This window comes from Pipistrellus hanaki (genome assembly GCF_964339955.1).
Source record: "Pipistrellus hanaki genome assembly, chromosome: 19".
Taxonomy (NCBI): domain Eukaryota; kingdom Metazoa; phylum Chordata; class Mammalia; order Chiroptera; family Vespertilionidae; genus Pipistrellus; species Pipistrellus hanaki.
Genome location: NC_140521.1, coordinates 18,787,028 through 18,807,281, shown reverse-complemented (window position 1 = coordinate 18,807,281; position 20,254 = coordinate 18,787,028).

Genomic DNA, 20,254 nt, shown 5'->3' with positions numbered 1-20,254 from the left:
TTTGTCCAAGGCCCGGGCCTCGGCGCTGAGATGAGAGGCATTCTTCCTGACCACTGAGCCAGGGAAGCCGAGACCGGCTGGTCTTTTCATCTCAGTCAAGAGATCGGAATCTCCGACAGCACCGATCGCCCGCCCTGCCCGTGGGTCTGCCTTCAACGCGGGGGCCAGAAGAACAGCCTGGACATTCCCCAAACCCAGTGAGGTTTACTGGGAGCCACTCTCCGAGGAAGGCCTGATCCTACTGTGAGATGGAGGGTGAGGTCACCGTCAGGAATGAGAGGCACCGAGAGACACTCTCAGATGCACATGCCTGGTTAGAAAGCCCGGAGCGTTTCGCAGGGGTCCTCAAACTTTTTAAAGTGAGGGCCAGATCACGGTCCCTCAGAGAGCTGGAGGGCCAGACTATATGAACTACTAATTCCTACTGTAACACCTCGGCTGCGTTCACTGCCCAAAAAACCTGGCGGGCTGGATCAGACTCCTCTGCGGGCCGCATGTGGCCCGCGGGCCGTAGTTTGAAGACGTGTCAATGTGCACATTAGTGTTCCTGAGGTGCATCTGCAAAGCTTGAGCATCGGGAGTGAGCACACCCTGGAAACAGCTCTGCGGACGGGGCCTGGGCCCGGGCCCCCACTCCTGTCTCCCTGCCCCGTCTGGAAGCAGACAAACACTCCCAGACACGCTGGCTTTTTGATGCTGGAGGAGGCAGATAAGCCATGGGGCCCAGGTCTGAAAGGTCTAGAAGGAAAGACTCACTGTTCCCCTGTCCCCCACTTTGTAAATGTTAGCGTTTGTTCTGCGAGCCTGGATAACATATTCAAAACCCAGGGAAAAGGGAAAAGCGAATTTTGTGTTAAAAATATGTAAACTCCCTGGTTGGGATTTCTACCATAGTTTTGCAAGGTGTTACCGTGACAGCCTTCCCTCGCCGTGGCCACCAGCTCCCTCTCCTCCTGCACATGCCTGCTCACTCACCTCCCTCTCAAAGCCTTTCCTTAGGGCGATGTGGAGTCACGTCTGTCTGTGGACGGACAGACGGAGTGAAGGGTACATAGGAGTTCTCTGTATTGTTTCTTAGAACTCCAGGTGCCTCTATGATGATTTTAAAAGGTTTAATAAAAAAAAAAAAAAAAAAAAAAAAAAAAAAAAACTTCCTGAAGAGAACAATCTCTCTCTCTCTCTCTCTCTCTCTCTCTCTCTCTCTCTCTCTCTCTCTCTCTCTCTCCTCCCCCACCTCTCCTCCCCCGTTTTCTAAATTAGTCCTGCTCAGAAGGAACCTACCCTGACTGGTAATAACTGTTGGTAGGCTCTCATATTTCAAATATCACCTCTAGATATTTATGTTCTTATGGTGACCTAGACTCCTTCTTCAAAAATGCAATTCCATCATTGGCAATGTTTTTAAAGTGTGTATCTCCTGAGAGACTACAAACTCCATGAGGGTAGGGGCCAAGGTGTCTGTCTGACTACTCTCCCCAGTGCCCGGCCCATGCCTGGCATATAACAGGCCCCGGTACATACCTGTCAAGTACACAGAAGAACTATTGCCCAGAAGAAACCATAACAGTGTTGTTAGCTACAAAGATCTGAACTCAAATAAGCCCCTTTTTCTGCATCTGGGATTCCCAGGGGAAGTCCCACAAAGGTCTTTGGAAGGTTCATTTGCTCTGTTTAGACACCAGCATTCCCTGAGGGCTCTTCCCGCCCGCCCTTCAGTGTTGGCCACAGCGACAGGTAGGCTTCTGAAGCCCGAGAAAGGCGTCTTCAATCAGCTTTTCCATAATGGCCCAAAATACCGAGTTCTCTTCTCCTTCTCCACCCCTCTGTTGCCTAGAATACCAATCCTATGGCATCTGCATCTTTTTAGTCTTTAGATAAAGGGCTTGCTTCTGCTGGAATCTCTCACAGAGCAGATACACGAGAGGAAGTGAAGGTCAGTGTTAAGTGCAGGCACCTGGATGCCTTCCGGTTCTGCTGCGACATGTGTGGTCTGCAGCAAGGAACTGAGCTGCTTTGCGCCTTGGTGACCTCGTGTGTGAAATGGGGCTGATAGCGGAACCTGCCGCACAGGACTCTGGGAGTTAGGGCTCTGTGAGTGTTAACCGAGTTAATACACGCCAAGAGCTCAGACCAGTCACTGACACACATTAAGCCCTTGACAAATGCCAGCTGAAGACACTGTTTGGAGCATTTCAGAGTCTTCAAGGCATGAGGACTGGCTGGTTTCCTCCCCAAAGCTGAGCTAACTCAGTTTGAAATTTTGGTTCCGCCACAAAAGTCAAATTCAGTTCTCTTGGTGAAAGCGCTTAAATTCGGCTATTTCCTGTCCTAATTATAGGCTTGTTTCAGCTGATGTAACCCTTGTTTTCCATTAAACGTACTCAAGAATGTCTGGGTTGATTATTTGTCTGAGTCCTTAAAAAATTATTGAATATTTATCCAGTTCCAGGAATTCTAAGTGCTTAAATACATTATTTTACTTCATCCTGTTTAATCATAATTCTGATTCTGAAATCATCAGCATTAAAAAAAAATGTATCAAGCACTAATTGTTGTATGAAGTGTCTTAGGTCATTTAACCCTTGGGAGGGCCCTACAAAGTAGATAATATTATTACGTTCAAGATCGGCTAAGCATCCCAAGAGCACAGAGTTCATTGCTGGAAAAACTGATCTGAAGGCAGGTCTGGCTGAAGCTGGAGCCTCCAGTGTATTCCTGCCATCTCCACCCTGACTATTAACTAAGAATAAAAATGCAAATAATTGTTGTGTGCAAGAGCAATGTGTAAAATTCATACCTGAAGTTATCAGTGATTTTCTAGAGAGTGACTGAGACTTTTGCACATTTCAGGAGAGAGAGAGAGAGAGAGAGAGAAAGAGAGAGAGACAGATTTTTCACACATATATGGTATTTCCTTTTTCTTTTTTTAAGTCAAAAGGTTATACTCAAACTGTTCTGAATCATAGATACACCCATACTTTAGGCAAATTTCTTCAACGACTATTCATCATGTTTTTGGTAAATTAGATTAAAGTTTTAAGTAGAGGGTTTAGCTACTTTACAAAACTATATTAAAAGAACATGTATTACTCATTTTGGGAACATTAAGTGGAAATTTAAGTAGAGAGCTCAGCTATTTAAAAAACCGTAGTGAAAAAAGATGCATCGCTCATAGCTTTATAAATTAGATAAAAAATTTAAGTAGAGGGCTTAGCTATTTAGAAACTATATTAAAAGAACATGTAGCATTTGTTTTTGGAACATTAAAGGAAAATCGAAGTAGAGGGTTTAGTTATTAAAACAACAGAGTGAAAAATGTTTCACTCATTTTTTTGTAAATTAGATAAACTTTTAAGTAGAGGGAGGAGCTAGTTTTTAAAGACAGAGTGTATCTCTATGGCGGGGGGGGGGGGGGTGGGGGGGGCCCCGGGGGGGGGGAGATTTTTTTATCATGTAATAACCATCTTTCTGTATCACCAGACATTCCTACATGCATATGATTTTTACTCTTAGATTCGCTCCTATCAGGTGCATCACTGGTATGTCCCCAGAGTTAGGGGGTGGGCCCTGCCTGTTTTCTGTACCGGACACCACAGAAGAGAGTTCCAGCATTTGCCCGGGTGACCCAGGCCAGCCCAGCACACGTGTAGATTCTGCTTCTCGGCCATTTCTAACCGCCGGCCTGCATCCCGCACCATGTTTCCTGGGCAGGACAGCCACGGGGGCAGCAGGCAGCCATCGGAGGGGGGTTCAGGCAGCCCCCACGTGGATGGCCTCATGACCCACCAGGAAAGGCGCCCATTGTTCCCGCTCTCCCTTCCTCGCAAACTACATTTAAGGGAAGAAAAATCAATCCGCAAGGAAAGGGGGGAAAACCCTTATTTTCACCGATTTTTTTTTGTTTTGTTTTGTTTTGTTTTGTGTTTTGGGATCAGAAACACAGGACTTCCCAAATCAAGTTAAGTGAGTCCCAGATGTGGACTCATTCCAAATGAAAAACACACCCGTCATCAGCGCTCTGGTGAGGGAGCCGATGATTGCGGCGTCTGATACCGGGGATTTCTCCCCAGAGCTGGTCCCAGCCGGTGGAGGGAGAGGAGTGGGGCAGATGAAGGGCTGGCGTGACCCCCCGCCCCCTGGGGAGGAGATGGGCGGAATTCAGGTTAATTAGGTTTGGGGGTCACTGGCAAACCAATCGGAAGAGTGCAAGGCATCTTTGAATACCGCAGAAGGGCGGCCTGCAGGGAGGCTGACACGTGTTGAGGGCTGGCTTTATTCCTGAGAAAGAACTGAACCCATGTTGCACACCCCAGACATGCTCTGCCCGGGACAAAAAAAAATCCTGGAGAATGAGTGATGCTCACGCGGGTGGACATTCTGGAGGATTCTTTTTCCAAGGGAGAATGGTGTTAGGGCAGGCAGGATGCCCAGACGTGATGTGTTGTACACATTAATATATTTATTTTAGCCCTGGCTGGTATGGCCCAGTGGATAGAGCATCTGCCTAAACACTGAAAGGGTCTCAAGATTGGATTCCAGTCAAGGGCATGTTCCCGGGTTGTAGGTTCGATCCCTGGTTCTGGTCAGGGCACGTACAAGAGGCAACCAATTGATGTGTCTCTCTCACATCAATATTCCTCTCTCTCTCTCTCTCTCTCTCTCTCTCTCTCTCTCTCTCTCTCTCTCTCTCTCTTTTTCTTCTTTTCTTCTTCTTCTTCTTCTTCTTCTTCTTCTTCTTCTTCTTCTTCTTCTTCTTCTCTCCCCTCCTCCCCTCTCCCTCTCCCCCTTCTCCCTTCCATTCTATCTAAAAATCAATGAAAATATATATTTTTATTGATTTCAGAGAAGAAGGGACAGGGAGAGAGAGATAGAAACAATGATGAAAGAGAACCATTGATTGGCTGCCTTATGCTTGCCCTATACTGGGGATCAAGCCCACAACCCAGGGAAGTGCCTGGTTCAGAGGTCAATGCTCAACCACTGAGCCGCGCCAGCTGGGATAGATAGGGGTGTGTGTGTGTGTGTGTGTGTGTGTGTGTACACACGTACATACTAGTTTTAAAGGCCAGGAGGGCCTTTGGGCAGCCTTTGAAGCAGGCATTAATTCCCAAAGCCTGGTCGAAACCATGCCATGTCACATATGTCACATATGTTACATGGAGTTCCTTGTGGTGTGGGGCCAAAATAAGAATGCAGGACCGTGTAACCAAAAACATGGCTTGATGAAAGACTCTCCTTTTAGCAACTGCGATTCGCATTTTCATCAATGTCATGCTGCCTGTGGACAAACACAGCCATTTAAATGCGTTTCTTTTGTCTTCTCCTAATAGGTTTGCTTTTACATTTCTTGCCATCTGGTTTGTGGAAGGGAAATATGGAAGTACTTTTACTCTCTGTGCGTCTTAGAGGCTTAGTCAAGGATGCGGTCCTTACCTTTTAACTGTACTGGACTCTAACCCAGATCCCTCCCCCCCCCCCCCCCCCATACACCCTCCAAGCAGGCCATTGGGATATGTCTGTGGGGCTCTGGCCTCTTCTTAAGCTGTCATGTAATCCCACATAATGACGTTAGGATGAGCTTCTCGGCCATTGCTTCCAGAGCACACGCGGCACCCTACCTAGCAAAGCATCCCACAGCATCACAACGGCGGTTAGGAAAGCAAATTGAGCCGGATGAGTTAATGTCGCTTTGTGATCATTATAGTTCTCAAATTGGCCCCATAATAGCAATAATTGCTAGCATGCATTCAAAGCCAGCACTCTGTGGAGACAAAACACACTTTCCCATTTAGCCTCAGGTCATCCCTATGGAGTGACCAGGGAGCCCATTTTGCAGAAGGGGAAACTGGGACTCAGGGAGTGGTGCTGGGATTTGAAATTGCCATCCACGAAGTTGCTTGCATTTTGCTTGTATCCTGTGCTGTTTGGTAAGGACATCAGGCCTCTAACAGCCCAGGCCAGTAAGTGGAGACCAAGTCCACTGTTAGGTTGCCTGACTGTGGCGTCTGACTTTGGATAGAGCCACGTGACATACATCAGATCTGGGGTGAGTACAAGTGGGGGGCAGCTGAGGAGATGGAAAAAGAACTGGAGTCTTGATATTTCTATTTAGTTAAATCCACTGCCCCAAACAGACAACTTTAAATTGTTCTAGGCATGAATATGTGCATTCGTTTCCTAAAGCTGCTGTAACAAAATACTACAGACTTGGTGGCTTAAAACATCAGACACTTACTCTCTTGTGTTCTGGAAGTCAAGTTTAAAGTCAAGTGTCAGCAGGCTGCCCTCCCTCCCAGGGCTCTGGAGGAGGACTCTCACTTGCTTCGTCCAGCTCCTGGTGGCTGCTGGCCTCCTTGGCTCATGACTACATGACTCTAACCTTTGCCTCCGTCGCCGCTGGGTCTTGTCTGTCTGTGTCTTCTTCTGTCTCTTGTGAGGACACTTGTCACTTGGGTTAGGGACCTGCCTGGGGAATCCAGGATGCTTCCACCTTGAGGTCTTTAACTCCGTGACATCTGTCAAGACCCTTTTCCCAAATAAAGTCACACTTACAGGTTGAGAGGGTTAGGACGTGGCCATACCTTCCTGGAGAGCCACCATTCAATCCACTACATCCTAATGGTCAAATAGGAAACCAATGGAATCACTGAAACCATAGACTCATAAAACGGGATTCTGTTGAGAAGGTAAAGACTGTGAATTTGAACTTGTTGCCTCCCCTTAGCCCTTGGCCTCTGGCCCTCCACGTTACACCCAGGAGGCTTCATGGGTAGCCAGCCTTTGGGAGCTAGTGCCGCCCAGTAGAAATGACCCGAGCTTTGGCAAACCCCAGTTTAAATATCAGCTCTGCTATTATTTCTAATTCTGGCTTCAGGTCAGGCATTTTACTTCTTTGAGCTTCAGTCTTCTCCTCTGCAAAATGGGACTGATTCTAGTGCCTCCCGGCAAGGTGGCTGGGGGAGGTTTGCAAAGCGGGAGTTCCAGCTGCACATAGTAGGTATTAAACTTGGGGTAGCCATGGATCTGTTCACTCACGCACATATTTACGTCACACAGTTTTATTGAGCACCTACTATATGCTAGTCAATCACTGTCCAAGGTGGTGGGATTTAGTTGTGAAGATTAATGGTGCCTGGCCTGATGGTGATTATATCTAGTATGGGAATATAAACAAAGATTATAAATAAATACAAATATATAGTTAAACCATTTCAGGTAAATGCAAAATTTTCAAAGCTGATGTGCAATAGAATGACTGTGAAGGGAGGAAGGGCCACTTTGCATAGGGTGGCCAGGTAGAGCCTCTACAGGATGTGGACATTAAGCAGAAACCTTCCTAATGAGGAGAAGCGCAGAGGGACTGGTGTTCTAGGCAAAAGGAACAGCAAGTATGGAGGCTTTGATGCCTTGAGGATGGCTGCGCTGAGTTGTTGATAACAAAGAGGCCCTTGTCTAATGGTGTCTTTGTATCAAGAGTGGTATTTATACAAGCACTGGTCACCTTGCCCACTGTGGTGGTCATTCACCAATTTTTCACCATGCATTTCTGATTCTCTGCCTTTCCTGGCCTGATTCTCGGATGGGGCATGTGAAAGTGGAAGTGATATATCACTGCTGGGTAGGAGCATTAGATTATTGGTGCGGCAGCCTCCAGAGTTCTCTTGCTCTTGGTTGGAGACTGACAGTTTTGAGGATGGTAACCACTCTGGGAACCTGAGTGGCTGCCATGAGTAGAGAGCCATCCTGCTGATCCAAGGTGTTGTCATGTAAGTTAGTGAGAATCACCTCTAGTTGCTCTAAATCACTGAGTTTCCAGGACTGTTTGTTACTGCAGCACAATCTCACCTACCCTGACTGATACACTCGCTTTTGCTGAGTACAGCCTTACACCTTGTCCCTGTAGTCCTCCTGTACCTTACTGAGTTTAGGTCACTGTGAGACCCAAATGTCATCTCAGCCCAGGCTGCTGGATGTGCAGGCGGGTTCCCACGCCTCTTGCAGACAGGAATGCCTGGAACCCAGAGGGCCTGTGTGGGCAGTGGCAGCTCAAATGAAATAGGAGAAGCAGCTGCCTGCCTTTGCTCACCAGGGGCCAGGGCTCTGCGAATCCTCCTACATGCGCACCCTCCCGCTCCATCTGCACGAGTCCCTGCACTGCTCCCTTCGTGGGGTGGTGCAGAACCGCAGCCGGCAAGCCTGCTCCTGGGCCCGCAGAGGACTTTGGGCATTCGCGTTACTTACTCGCCCCTGCGGTGGGGATAGATTGCAGTGCATCTGGCGATGGACATAGGACGCCAGAGCCGGCACGCCGTGGCAGCGTTCACACACCGGCAGTCTGAGCAGGCCAGGCATCGCTCCAGGCTGAGTGAAGTGGGCCAGGTGCGGCCAGCGGCAGAGCTGAGGGTGAGCGCCCCTTCCAAAGGGCAGCCCCCGCCCGCCAGGCCTCCCAGCTCTGCCCGCAGCAGCCAGGCACCTGTGTTCACAGAGAATGTTTGCAGCCAAGAGCAAGGCCCTCCACCTCTGAGCCTCAGTTTGCCCATCTGTAAAACAGCACCATGGCAGCCGTGCTCCATTCCCGGGGCCGCCATGACGCATGCCAGGCACAGGGTAAAGGCAAAATGCAGGCGAGGCCTGTGTGTCCTGGTGGTGCAAAGATCTGACAGCACCTCTCCGCTTCAGGCCTCGGGTGCCCCCTCCCCCGCCCCCCGCCCCGTGTGGTGTTGGGTGGGGCCTCATTTCTCTGGGCTTCAGCCTAAGAATCGTCCTTCAGCCCGGCCCTAGGAATCCACCTCTAACAAGGCTCCATTGTTCCCACCTCCGCCAGGAACGCCGTCCCCTGCGCGCATCTTGGAAGCACTTCGCTGTGGTCTCGCGTGCGCTGCCTTTTCTGTGTGTGACCCGGGACAGCGGGGCGCCCTGGACACCCGATCTCTATACCCTCTGTTCTGGTCACGCTGCTTCTTAGACTCAGGCTCACCCATAAATCGTTTCTAATGACAGTCTGAGAAGAAAGAAGTCGCGGAGCAAATTCTACATGACGTTCTCATCACCAACGGCATTTAATATCCTAAATCAGATGTTTTATGGCGTCGCATCGCAGGCCTTCGGGGGAATGAAGGAAACCTGTTTGTGTGTGTGTGTGTGTGTGTGTGTGTGTGTGTGTGTTTTGTGGTTTTTTTTGCCTTTTGTGCGCCTTTTTGTGCTCAGGGTCATGCCCTTTGGGGATTCCTGGCTGTTATGCTTGGGGGTTCGTTTTGTGGGGAGTTAGGATGCTCAGAGGGTCCCCTGGGATTCCTGGGGGACCGTTACACAATGAGGCGGCCTGTGTGTGGATCCAGAGCTGGTAACATGAGAAAGTTATGAGAATATAAGCCAGGCGTGATCTGGGGTTCCTCGCCACTCACCTGAGGGGCCCCCTTCCCTCGCAGGGAAGCCAATACGGTGAAAATCAAACCAAAGCGACAGAAAAACAGGCCTGCCTCCCCCGCCTCCCCACACCCGGCAAGCCTGGGAGTAACGGTGAGTGAGCGCCTGCTCCCGTTCCCTTCCGTCTGACAAATACTTCTGGGCGTTTCCTGTGTGCCTGCCGTGTGCCTGAACCAGAGCTCACGCAGGTCAGTGCGGCGTGCAGTGTGCGTCCCTCACATCCAGCCTTCCGGGTGTACGTGCCCGCTGCACACGGGGCTCCCGGGGTGGCAGCTCGGGTTGCAGCCTTCGAAGAGTCAGACACACGAAGGAGCCCAAGGGGAGCCCTGGGCACGGAGGCACCTGGAAGAGTGCCTGGCTCAAAGCATGTGCCCAGGGAACGGTGAGTGAGTGATGACATGCTAAAGAAACAGCAATCGAACGGAGGGATCAGACCTTGCAGGACAAGCGCTTGCTTCCTCTGGCCCCTCTTTTTATTCCCTGATGCCATGGGGGTGACTCTAGTTGGGCATCCCAGCCAGCTCACGTGGGGCGGTAATCCACCTTCACAAGGGAGACCATGGCTGAGCCGCAGGGAGACGCCTGGAGGACTTGGGTTCCTCTCCTGCCTTTGACTTCCTGGGAGGGAGCCCCAGGAGAGACCTCTTCGCTACTCGCATATGGTGGTGACAGGCCTGGAGGAAGGCGGCTGGTCACAGGGTGTCTGTCCCCTGCCCGGCTGTTCTGAGAGCCGGGTTAGAATAAGCACAGCGTGAGCTCGGAGCCATGCACGCGCCAGCAACCGGGCCTTCCCCGCCCCCAGGGTGCGAGGCTCCGAGCCGCCCCACACCAGCGAGGCCTGGCAGCAGAAAACCAGGCAAGGGGCCGAGTGCTGAGCGGTGCCTGGTGCGTGCTAAATGCTTAGGAAGACAGTGTCTTTGCATCGCCTTAGCTCACAAATGAGGAAGCTGAGGCTTGGAGAAGGGAAGGCAGGAAAGTGGCTGTGGATCGAGACTGGGAGGTGTGAGCATCCAGGACACAGGAGCTTACTGATCGTAGTAAGAAGTCCATCCTAACACGAGCTGGGGAACAGGGGTAAGTTTATGTCACCTCTGGGACTCTACTACCGATAAGAATAACAACAGACTGCACTTGGGAAATTCCGGATATCCAACCCGCGCAATATTGGCCCATAGCAATTTCATAGCTTCAGTTCAATAAAAGTAACTGCTTCCTAGTGGCCATGCTAAGATGAAGGTGTGTACATCCGGCCAGCGCCAGCCCACGCTGATCCCTCGATGCTCGGGAGCTGGTATAGTTGCCATCTGCCCGGCCCCCTGGACAAAGGAAGGAGTGAGAGGTCCTTACATCGGCATCGGATGCAAAGCCCCTGCCCCATTTCCACTCCTGGACAAGCCTGGGCCTCGGGCCCCTCCCCACCTCCTGGGCTTGGTGATAGGGAATCAGCAATTTCCTCGGCCCAGCCACCCGGGAAATGACTGACCAGCTGCTCTTAAAACCCCTCTCCACCCCGGGGCAAGCTCTTAAGCGAGCACCCTCCTTTGAACCAGAACTCTTCAATTATCGCTGGGGTCCCAGCGCCCTTTCTTTCCTTTTTGTGGGGGAAGCTGGGGGTGAGAGGGCAGGTGCATTCCAGCTGGGAGCACAGGAGGGAGAGGGCCGTCTCCAGAAGTCTGTCCTGGTTGGAGCCTGGGGTCTCTCAGAAGCATCTCCTTCATCCTCATCATCATTATCATCATCTTTTCATCTTCATCCACTATTGCTAACTGCTGCTTAGGCTCCCTCTTCTCCTTCTCCTTCTCTTTCTTTTCTTCCTCCGTGTTCCTCTCCTCTTTCTCCTTCTCTTCCTCTTCCTCCTTCACCCTCAGACAATGCCTGATTCCCAGGTTCCTTTCTATCTTCTGTTTCCATCTTTCCTTCCAGGGTCCTCATTCTGCTGGGGGTTGGTTTCAGACTTTCCTTTATATTATACTTCTACCCACCCTGCCTCCTGCACCACAAAAACTACCCGTCCTGGACCCAATGGGCTCAGTGGCATCTCCTGGATCAGAATAAATTGTGGACTGATTGCAGACCTCAAAACCTGGGGCTAGGCAGGCATGGCTGTAGATTGAAGCACTGTTGGGGTCCTCAGTAGGTTTGGGGATGGATGGAATAACAGGTCAAAATGGTTCGGAAAAGAATCCCCTACTGTCGTCAGCCCTGTCCCAACAAAACCAAGCCAGGGAGAGTCTAGAAGTTTCCCAGATTTAAGGGTTTACCTTGCTCACACTCTTAACCACGAGTTGCCCCAGTCAACAGTGATCGGCTTTCAGAAGGCCCACACCTAATGTGGCCATAATTGATTCGTTCAGAGTTATCCCGGTCTGGGCTGTCCGAGTTCCTTTCCAAGGAACCATCAGGCTCTGCAGGAGGAAGCTGATGTCCCTGGAAGGCTGAGACTGAAGCATGTGGACGTATAGATACTGGGGAGCTACCTTCCACTTCCCATAGGACCTAGAAATGTGAAATAATGGTGGGGATGGTGGTGGGGATGATGATGGTGATAATGATGGTGGGGATGATGATGGTGGGGATGATGATGGTGGGGATGATGATGGTGATGATGATGATGGTGATGATGATGGTGGGGATGATGATGGTGGGGATGGTGGTGGGGATTATGATGGTGGGATTGATGATGGTGATGATGGTGGGGATGATGATGATAATGGGGATGATTATGGGGATAATGATAATGATGATGAGGATGATGATGATGGGGATGATGATAGGGATGATGATGATGGTGGGGATGATGATGATGATGGTGGGGATGATGATGGTGGTGGTGATGGTGGGGATGATGATGGGGATAATGATGATGGGGATGATGATGAGGATGAGGATAATGATGATGAGGATGAGGATGGTGGGGATGATGGTGGGGATGATGATGATGGGGATGATGATGGTGGGGGTTGTGGGGATGATGATAGGGATGATGATGGTGGTGATGGTGGGGATGATGATGGGGATGATGATGGTGGGGATGATGATGATGGTGGTGATGGTGGGGATGATGATGGGGATAATGATGATGGGGATGACGGGGATGGTAATGGTGGGAATGATGATGGGAATGATGATGGTGGGGATGATGATGGTGAGGATGATCGTGGGGATGATGATGGTGGGGATAATGATGGTGGTGGTGATGGTGGGGATGATGATGGGGATGATGATGGGGATGATGATGGTGGGGATGATGATGGGGATGATGATGGGGATGATGATGGTGGGGATGATGATGGGGATAATGATGGTGGAGATGATGGTGATGGTAATGATGGGGATGATGATGGTAATGATGGTGATGGTGGTGTTGATGGTAATGATGTTGATGGTGGGAATGATAATGTGATGATGATGGTAGATGTGATGATGGTGATGATGTAGATGTATTGAGCACTTACTCTCTATCAACCATTTGAGTGATTTACATACATGGAGTTCCACAAGATACCACATTTTCCTTAAGCTTCAATTGATTCCTCTTACTTTCAGTCAGCTGGGTGCTGACAGATAGTCTTACTGAAGTTCTAGAGAAAGGCAGTGATTCCTTCTAATCGAGTGTGTGGTACTTTTTTTTAAAAAAAAAAATGACTTTGAATCAGGGCCAGGATTAAGGCAAGACAAATGAGACACCTAAGGCATGTAATTTAAGGAAGCAGTTACTTTCAGGCTCATGCAAATGAGGGTTTGGCCTTTGCACAGACCTGAGAGGGCTGCCTCCTGAAAATGAGTACCCTGCACTCCTGGCTCCCCTCATTCTAGTCTCAGCCCTGCTTTCAACAACTTCCTTTCCTTTTCTGATGTCGTGTCCCCCATTATAAAGTGAGTGACTTGAATCCTGGATCACAGAGGGCCATTAAGGCAAATTAAGGACACACGTGCTACAAGTCCCATGCCTGTGTCTGTGGCAGACATCACTAATCAACCATGCTGAGCTCAGAACATGTTCTCAGAATCCAACGTCTCAGAGACATGGGGATCCACTGCCAGATATCTAGAGTTGCCAAATAAGGCATGACCGATCTGATGGCAGGAATGGGTCATGTTCCTCTCTGTCTCTCCAGCACTTAGCAGGGGACCTGATATAGATGGGGCTCTGCCTAGATTTTCCACTCAGACTGAAACCTGACCAAGAATGTGCATAGAGGACTACCTGTGTAGACAGGCAGTTACTATTCATACACACACACACACACACACACACACACACACACAAATATGCACTCACACACACAAATACACTTAAATATGCACACACTCAAATATGAACACATCCACAAACATGCACACAAACACACTCAAATATACACCCACATATATGCACGCGCACGCACATACACAACACACACACACGCACACTGTCTTCCACCACAGGCCCCAGCAAGGCCGCCCTCTTTGGGGCTGAGCTGTCAGGAGCCTGGCCAGAACCAGCAGGGCTCGCAGTGATAACAGTGTCCAAAGCCAACAGGAGGAAGCCTAATCCATGGTGAAAGCTGACAGGGCCGCGCCCCCGCCCTCCACGCCTCCTGCCAGCTCCCTCTCACTCAGCCCAGTGGGAGGTGGCAGACTCTAGTGCCCTCCAGCCATGTCATCTCCTCGCTAATGATGCCACTGTTTTGACAAAGCTGAGCACACAGCTGGTAGGTGTGAGGTTAGAATTAATTTTCTTTTGGAAGGTCAAACGCATTAAGGAGCTTTTGGCTGGTTTGCCTTGGTCTTCCTTTCCTCCTTCTTTCAGGAGCAAGAGTTCAAAAGGGAGAAGGGACACTCTTTCCTGCAGCTGTTTGATTCTTCTATTCCAGTCCCTTCTGAAGACATGGCCTGTTTCCCAGCAGCTCAGGAGACCCGGTGGGCAAACAGATGGGCTCAGAGAGGCCTCATTCCCCCTCTGCTTTTGGAGGATCTCAGCATTAGGCCTGCCTTGAGTGACCGGAGAAAAATGAAGAATAAAATATATACCTCAGTTTCATTGTATAGGCCACTCTGATAGATTGGCAGTGGCTGCCTGGAGCCTGAGTGTGGGAAAGCAGGAGCAACGAATGAGGCCTCTTCAGATGCAGTGGGCTGGAGGATCATGATCTATTAGTAATGTCTGTCCTGGACATCACATTGGGCAAGCAAGGCATCAGTAAAGCTATTTTAAAAACACCTATAATTCAGCAACTTAAAAATAAATAGGAAACACAGTAAATACATATATTTAAAAACCTAAACAGAAGAGTCTATAAGAAAACTTAAAGCTACATGTGAAACAGGAATTATAAACTCAAATGCCATTAGGGGGCCAGGAAGGTGACATATAATTAGTATGGCCCAGAGGGGGCCTGGGCTGAGCTCCAGAGCAGGGGATGAGGGTGTGTGTGTGTCTGTCTGTGTGTGTACTCACCACTCTGCGCCCAGCACCTGCAGACCTAGCCACCCTCACACTCAATAAATGCCTGTTAAATAAGCAGGTAAAAGGATCGAACCCCACCCTTACCCCTAGAGAGCCATTCAAAGTGCCCAAATGTGCTGAAACCTGTTTGGCTCAGTGGATAGAGCGTTGGCCTGCGGACTGAAGGTCGCAGGTTCGATTCCGGTCAAGGGCATATACCTTGGTTGCGGGCACATCCCCAGCAGGGGATGTGCAAGAGGCAGCTGATCGATGATTCTCTCTCATCTATGTTTCTAACTCTCTGGCCCTCTCTCTTCCTCTCTGTGAGAAATCAATAAAATATATATATTTTTTTAAAAGTGCCCAAATGTGTCCCAACTTTTAATGACACATCTCCCCCTGTTTATTGGGGATGATGATGATTTCCTCTTGTTCTATCTTCAGTGATATGGATTCAACTCGTCTGGATTCAAATCCCAATTCTGCCTCTTCCTGGCTGGGTGGCTTTAGGGCAAGTCACCTCACCGCTCTGAGCCCCCTGTTTCCTCGCTTGTAAAATGGGCTAATAGAAGGATCTCCCTCCCACAGCTGTTGTGAGGATGAAATCAGGGGCACCTGACATTTCCCTCGTGAACCAGGTGAATTCTGAGAAAGAAAAGTGACACTCAAGCATTGCTTCGGGACATCGAGTGTTAGCACGAATTGCCCCAAGCAGCCGGCCTCTTTGGTCCCTACCCTCCCCCTCCTTCCCCCCCCCCCCCCCCCCCCCGCTCCCCGCCCCGTGGTGCAGTAAGCTCATGGCACAAAGCACCGGGAAGGGGCCTGGCAGTGAGGGCTCAATGCCATGCGCTATCACCCTGAGAAAACCTCCATCACGTTCCTGTCCCCCTTGTTCCTCTGTGACACGGAGTGGTGGGGTACCCAGTTCTGCCACCTCCCCCGTCATTAGCACCTGTTCAGGGGAGAGGGCAGCGGAGTCACACAGGGAAGGGTGGGAATGATGCTGTGAGTGATGTGTGTGGGGACAGAAAGGGGCAGGGAGAAGAGGTTACACAGAAGGGAAGCATCCAGTTGCTGGGCAATTGGTCACGACCTGGCTGGAACCAGGTCAGAGGGTTCATGAGTCTGAGAAATAAAGTTCAAAGCATGGCGTGCGTGGGCCCGGGACGCATTTCTCATCTGTGACATCATCCGTAAAAGATCAGCCGGACGAGGACTGTGCACCGACACCAACATGAAAACAACGGATTTTCCTGAATCTCGAAGATCAGCAGCCCAATTACGGGATCATATTTTAAAAGGATGTCATAAAATCGCCGCATTAAACAAGAGAGCAGGAGATGGCCGCCACCGCTCCTTTTATTGCTCTTACGGAATGTCACGGGCAGAGAAAGCAACATTAAAAAATAAAAGCGCCCCCTCCCCCAAAAAGGAAGCCTTCTTTCTAATCTGGGAAAGCGCAGTGGGATTTAACTGAGAGAAAGTTCCCGCCACCTCAGTGGCCCTCCAGCAATTGCTTTGCAAGCGTGACATTTGCTCATGTCCATCCCTCGCATTCCGTTCATCTGTTCTTGTCTCCCAAACAGGGGGCACGGAAGGGGCAGATGCGCAGCTCACTCACAATCAGAAAACAGCCGGTGCCACTAGGACCCTCTGACTTGTTTTCGTTCCCGCACACGGTTTCTCAGGAAGACACCTGCCAGGCATAGGGAGGCCTCCAGTCAGAACCTGGGACTGCCATTCTTGCAAACCACACTTCTTCAGAAGTCCCCCCCCTTCCTCCCCCCCACCCCCCCTCCCCTTTCTCTATCAGGTGTGATCTCCCCTTTTCTCACTGCTGATTGCAGCCTGGCCTGGCTCAGCAAAGATCTTAGGCTGTATCTTGGCTCATTTCATTTTATTTCATTCATGACTCGTTGACAGCGAGTGTTTAATAAGCACGTATTGAGTGCCAGGCATAATCTAGGCCAGTGGTCGGCAAACTGTGGCTCTCGAGCCACATGCAGCTGCTCTTTGGCCTCTTGAGTGTGGCTCTTCCACAAAATACCACAGTCTGGGAGAGTCTATTTTGAAGAAGTGGCGTTAGAAGAAGTTTCCATTTTAAAAAATGTGGCTCTCAAAAGAAATTTCAATCATTGTCCTGTTGATATTTGGCTCTGTGGACTCATGAGTTTGCTGACCACTGGTCTAGGCAGGGGGGCTATAGCAGGGAGCAGGGCACAGCCCCAGACTTGTGGAACGGATATTCCCAGGCAGTGGGCAGGGGCCATGGTAGAGGCAGCAGAGGTCAGGGCCGAGGCAGGCAGGGCCAAGGCCAAGGTCATTGCACAAATTTTGTGCATCAGGCCTTTAGTTTTTAATATAAATACATCCCATGTTTATCTAAGATTCAGATTTAATCAGGCATCCTATATTCTATTTGCTTCTGTTTTATATGACACACAGGTATGAAATTGTATGGTTCTTGTTCTTTTCTGACTTCACTTAGCATGATACTCCGAAGATCCATCCATGTTCTCACATGGCAACATTTCACCCTTTTTTATGGCTGAGTAGTATTCCAGTGCACATGTGTACCACCTCTTCTCTCCCCAGTCACCCACCAGAGGACACTGAGGGCGTTTCCATGTCTGAGCTACAGTTTCTTTAGCCACAAAGTGTGCTGATGACAGTGAACTGGGGCGGGGTGCCCAGGACGTCACACACTGGTTTTAAGAATTCCTTTCCTCAGCCCCCTTCTCTCTGGGATCTTCTCCCTGCTTTGCTCTCTCCTCGGGACTGGAGGATGTCCCACACCTTTGTCGCCGTTTCGGGACCGTCACAGGGCTCCACCCACAGGCATGGTGACAGGAGGGGAAGCAGTGCCATCCAGGCTGCAGGAAGCAGCGGTCATGGGCTCCGCCCCTTTGAGGCTGCCATCCTGGGGGGGAGGGGGGAGCTCTGCTGCTCACCTGGCCTGGAGCAGGTGGCACAGGGCTTGTCCTGTGGGCTGTCTTCTCCCAGGTCCTTCGCTTGTGAGAGAGGCTTTTCGTGGGCGGCTTTTGTCCACACCCGGTGTGTTTCTGGGTTGTGAGCCACTCTGGCACCCACTGTGGACGCTAGAGAAGCGCAGGCTCCCGGCCACTCCTCTGCTTTCCCTGCCTCCCGGAGTCTTGGAGGGTTGCTTTAACTGCATTTCCAGGGACTGGAGGTGGACTTGCAGGAGGAATAGAGTGAGATGGGCTGCTGCCATCTTCTCACTCCGTCCTGTCAGTGATCCTGTGTCTTTGGGACGCTGGTTTTTATGACAGTGGCTGTGTCAACAAAACAAGTGCCTCGAGAAAATCGGTGTGGGATGTGAGCTGAAGGCACAGCGGCCAGTGGATTCCATGGTTGAGAAACTGCTGTGTCCAGCAGGCAAGCCACAGGCCTTTTTCTGGATCCCTCTGTGCGTCCCTTTCCCAGCAGTCCTCGCTGTAGGCGTCCAGGCTAAGTTCCTTGGAGCTAATGACTTCATCAGCTGGGTCGTGAGGGGCTTAATGAAATAACGAGGGAGAGACCAAAGTCACTGTGAACTGGGGATAGTTTGGGAACCTCTGGTCCGAAAAGAAAGAGACCTATTCAGACCCTGAGGCAAACAAATGAATTCACCCGGGGAATCTGGAGGGCAAACACGACTTTGCACTTCTCTGAGTGGAAGGGGGCAGAGAAGCACAAAAAAGCCAAACAAAGCCTGGTCTCCCGGTCCATTAAAAAACAATCCGCTGGGAGCTTTGTTAATGCAGAGCTCTTTATCTGAGGGGCTCCCGGGGCTTTATTACAGGTAAATATCCTTGTCTCCAGCTGCTAATAGGGAGGCCAGGCCCGGGAGATTAGGGAGATGCTATTTAAGGTCACATAACAGTCAGTGACAAAGTGGAGACTCACAGAGTGGCCTGTAATGGGATTTGTCTGCCTTCTATTGTATCAGCCTAAGATGCTGGTGTGCGGGGGCCGGGCCCCAGGCAGGCGCTGCAGGAGACAGGGCGTCTTAGAGTCACTGGGTGCTGCCGCGGAAGGGACTTGGAGGGTCCCTGAGGACGGCCCCCTTTGTTTCCAGACCCCACACTTAGGCTCTGAGAGGCCCAGGGACTGCCCCTTCCGTGCAGCCTGCTTGAGGCAGAGCTGGGAGCCGCATAGAGGGCTCCCAACTTCCATCTAATGCCCTCTCGGAGTTTTCCTGGCGCTGAGTGAATTGTCTGGGAAAACCTATTAAGGAAATTCAATTTCTCTGCAGCCGGCTCAGTGGAACTTGAGTTGGATCAAAGCTGGTGGCTTTGGAAGGAATTGGAGAGGAGGGGTGGAGCGCCCCAGCTCAGGGCAGGACATAGGAGGCAGAGAGAGCCACTATCACACCTCTGCACCTCCGCAGCAGCAAAGAGGTCTGGCTCACTGATCCCCAATGCACTCTGGCCATAACCAAACCCACTCATTGCTGCAATAGCCAGACCTCGGTTTTCCGTTCTGCCAAATGGGGGCATTGGTTGTCCCCACCTTACGGAGTTGTGGTTGCTCTCAGCAATCAAATGAGATGCTATGCTAGCATATAGTCCTCAATGCATAGCTTCACTGAATCCGTTAGCAAGATGGCTGAGTATGTGTAAATATTATCGTTTTCTAAGGTCCCTTTAAAAACGATTAAAGAATCTTCCAAGTAAACTAGTATAAACTAAAACACTGTTGTACAATTTATTTGTTTCAGTATATTATGTATCTTTATAGGTAGAAGGATGAATGGGCATATATATGCAATTTTGTCATTTGCCCTCTTTCACACTCTTAATAAGTTTAGTAAGTTTTTAAATCTTTATAAATTTAAGAGCATTGAATCCACGTAGCAGATTAATGGAAGGAAGCAGAAAGTGTGCAGATGAACTTCACGTTCATTCCATTGGCCTCTGCGTAGCTACAGAGTTGCCATTAGGCATAAAATAGTTGCATTTACTAAGCCTGGGTGATTTTCACTGGCCTCCTGGTCATCCCTTCACCCTGGCTTCTTCCCCATTCTCCCTTCTCAGCAGCTCATCCTTTTCACCCTGGCTTCTCCCAGCTTCTCCTTCTCAGCAGTCCATCCCTTTCACCCTGGCTTCTCAGCAGAGGAGCCTGCTTTCCCAGCTTGCCCCATGGGCTTCCCAGAACCATGTTCCTTAAACATATAGTGTCTTTACTTCCCTGGGTGCATTACGCCACAGGCAGCCATCTCCAAGTCATCAATTAGCCGCACTCCTCACAACTGTCTGCTAATGATGTGGCTGGTGGAAAGGTTTCTTCACGGAACTGGATGGACAAGGGTCCTCTAAGTTTTACTAGTATTGGCCGACAGCTGCCTCTCTCCTCACCTGGCTGGCTCTTCCATGCCTCTCCATCTGGTTTCCTTGTTAT